At 53.5% G+C, this 3,601-nt stretch overlaps 1 long non-coding RNA gene across 2 annotated transcripts in view; it reads right to left on the bottom strand.

The window, feature by feature from the left end:
* Positions 1 to 3,601, bottom strand: part of LOC131501004 (uncharacterized) — a 118,573-nt gene that overhangs the window by 45,987 nt on the left and 68,985 nt on the right. The window lies entirely within an intron of this gene.

Raw genomic sequence — 3,601 nt, 5'->3', positions numbered from 1 at the left:
AGGAGGGGCCCAAGGACGTGCCCTTAGGTATCAAGGCCAGACAACCACTACCTAGTGCCAAAAAAATTCCTGTTTGTGAATAAACTGTTCTTAGTTGTTGACATTGGGGCAAGGTCTTCTCTGTGCCCTCAGGCAGGGGGGCTGGCCCAAGGTCCTTGGAGTGTGTAGTGGGGAGGGTGCAACAGGGGTGGGGAGGTCTGGGGATGTGACAGGAGGCAGCGGTGGGGCCATGTTCTGGGGAGCCAAGCCAGTGCCCTGGGCCCCTTACCCAAGCACAGAAAGGCTCATTCAAGGGCCTTGCTGGATGGACACCCCTGTTCAGTGGTGGCCCAAGGTATAAAGGATCATCTGGTAACTCACCTCAGCATCTCTCCCTCCCAGACAGGCCCCCCTCCCCCACGCAAGGCCTGCTTCTCCCCAGCAAGCCAACCACAGCAGACAACCGCTCACACCTTCCAATGTGGTAATACCTAATACGGATTAAGCACACAGTAGGTATTCAATGTTAGCTCAGCAACAGTGTGCTGGGCGCTGTTCTAAGCACTTAGAGACGGGGCAACTATAACCCGCAGGCCAAATCCTGTGTGTGCTCATGACCTAGGAATTTTTTTTTTTTATTTCACTTTTAAGTGGTTAAAAATATCAGAAGACTGTTTTGTGACTCATGAAAATGATAGAAGATCCCATTTTCCGTGTCCGTAAATAAAGTTTTATTGGAACACAGCCACACCCTGAATTTGCATATTGTCTGTGCCAGCCGCTAGCGGAGTTGAGTAGTTGCAATAGAGACCCTAGGTTCACAAAGTGTAAAATATTTATCCTCTGGCCCTTCACAGAGAAAAATCTGTCAATCCCTGGATTAGCAAATTAAGGAGGTCCTATTATCCCATTGTATGGATGAAGAAACTGAGGCAAAGAAAGGCTAAATTACTCATCACAGGTGACACAGCTATGAAGTTGCCAAATCGTGCCAGGGATTTGAACCTAGGCAGTATGACTCCAGAACTTGTGCACTTTATCACTCCATCATTTTGCATCCAATCAGCATCTATGCCTTTTTTTTTTTTTAATGTTTATTTATTTTTGAGAGAGAGAGTTTGAGCAGGGGAGGGTCAGAGAGAGAGGGAGACACAGAATCCGAAGCAGGCTCCAGGCTCTGAACTGTCAGCACAGAGCCCGACACGGGGCTCAAACTCACGAACTGTGAGATCATGACCTGGGCAGAAGTCGGACATTTAGCCGACTGAGCTGCCGAGGTGCTCCAGAGCCTGTGCCTTTTAAACGTGAGGCTCGTGTCAGTTCAGGTGGGAAGAGGGAAGGTTCAATATCCGGCTACAGGGCAGAAGGAGGTCCTTCATCCATGAGTGCAGAGAGGCCTGCATTTCAGGACTGTGCCCAGCACCAGGACGGTTGCTAGTGGAGGTGAGAGAGCAGGGGCTGTGGGCCCCTCCCTGGGTCCTAGGGACTCCCAGTCTAACCCGACTCCAGGTCAGTGGCTGCAACAGCCCTCTCTGCCCCATTCAGTGGTTCCACTGAACCTCTCTGGGTGGGGTGCTGTAAGGAGACACGGCAGCCAGCAGGGAGGAGGTCACTGTGACCCCAGGCTGGCTGGAGCTCCCCTGAGGAGTGGGCTCAGAAGCCAGGGCTGATGCAGGTGAGCATCGGGTTACAGAGGGTGCAAGCCTGGCTCCTGTCCATGCTGGGCTGGGGTGGCCGCAGCCAGTGCTGACAGGTGCCTTGTGGTGCACGGCTGCCTGGGCATTGCCCAGAGACAGCTTCCTCCTCCTCCTCCTCCTCCTCCTCCTCCAAGGCAGGAGGGGTGTGGGCCCTGTCCTCAGATTCCTAGAATTGACCAGCCTCAGCATGATGTCACAGGCAAGAAGACTCCCGGCGAGGCTGGAGTTGCTGCTGGCTTTGCCAAAGGTGAAGACAAGACCATGTGGAGTCAGCAGCCACCCAATTCTCCCCTCTCCCCACCCCCCGGGAGCATAGCTCGCACCCTATGGCTCCAGCTGTCTCCTTCCTGCCTGGCGACCAACCTCAGGGCTCATGTGCCTGCACTGCCAAGGGCTGCCTTCTCTCTTCCTCTGCTCGTTCTCCTGGGCAAGGTACAAATGTCACCACTCATGTAAGGTCTTCCCACACCCTCCCCTGTCCCCCCACCCCCAGGAAGTTAGAGCTCCCTCCAGCGTAGAATTTCCATCCCCTGATATCATTTGAATCGATCTGTCTATATCTCTCAATAAACAGTGCACCCTCTGAAGGCAGGATGCCTTATCTCTTTGTCCCTGGATGGGGACAGGGCTGAGTACAGTGATGGCATTTAGGAAAAGTGTACAGAGCCAATAAAAACAATAACAATCATAATAATGACTAATATCACCTATTCTTTGCCAGGAATTCTGCTAAGCACTTCATATGCAGAGTACGGAATCTTGCAAATAGGGAAAGTGAGGCACAGAGTTCTGCTCCTGGCCCCATCACTAGTGACTGGGAGGCCCGGGCCTGCCCCCAGAGCTTGTGTGCTTATCGCTGGGTGCACTGCCTTTCAGATGGAAGCTTTTCCCCAGAGGCCAAGTCCCCTTGCCCCCAAGGAAGCCCCCGCCGGTCCTCTCTGGCTTCTGGCCCAGCCTGCTCAGCCCAAGGGCCCTCTCATGCCAGGACGGAGGAGGAGAGAGGGGAGAACCCCTTCATTCCTAGACCCCTTTGATGAGCAGCCACAGTGACCAGGAGTTATTGACTCCAAGGGAAAATGACTCCATTTGCAGGTCACAGGAATATTTGTTCTTAATTTTCCCTTGTTCTCAAACTGTCACCCTCACTGCTCTTCTGACCTCCCTTCCGGGCCCCTGGAGTTCCAGACTCAAGTGTCCCACAGCCCACAGAACATCTCCCTGATGACAGAGACACCTCAAAGTCAGCAGCCTGCACCCCAAGGAGAGAGTGGAAAAAGACCCCACCTCTGTCACAAACTCAGTAGAGAGGCCTGGGCCTCACAGACACTGTGGTCTTCATCAAGCAATTACATCAAAGAAGGAAACAGCTGGAGGATGGAAAGGAGCTCAGACCACAGGTTCCCAGGTGGCTCAGTCTGTTAAGCATCCGACTTCGGCTCGGGTCATGATCTCACAGTTTGTGGGTTTGAGCCCCGCGTCAGGCTCTGTGTTCAGAGCCTGGAGCCTGCTGTAGAGTCTGTGTCTCCCTCTCTCCCTGGCCCTTCCCCACTCGTGCTATCTGTCTCTCTCTCTCTCTCTCTCTCTCAAAAATAAACATTAAGGAGAAGGAGCCTGGAGCACGAGGCCCTCTCCCCCTCACAGATAGATCTCCCTGTCTCCCAGACCTTCTGCCTCCCACCCCTGTTCCAGGGTAAACCAGGAGGATGTCTCCAAAGGGCAGGCTGGACAAAGGCACTTCCTGGTTAGAAGCCTCCGGCAGTTCCCCAGCACCTTGGCTACACTTCCCAAGTCACAGGACTTAGCCTATGGTGCTGACTTTAGGTTGGCAGACAAATTCAATGGCTATGCCACGTGCTGCCCTCTCTCTTTCTCCACTCCTCTTCCCAGACAGAGCACAGATATCCTCATCTCTGTAAAGTCGGCCG

The sequence above is a fragment of the Neofelis nebulosa genome, chromosome 18, assembly GCF_028018385.1.
Source record: "Neofelis nebulosa isolate mNeoNeb1 chromosome 18, mNeoNeb1.pri, whole genome shotgun sequence".
Classification (NCBI taxonomy): Eukaryota; Metazoa; Chordata; class Mammalia; order Carnivora; family Felidae; genus Neofelis; species Neofelis nebulosa.
Note: the sequence above shows the minus strand (reverse complement) of the source record. Positions and strands in the feature narration are given on the sequence as shown.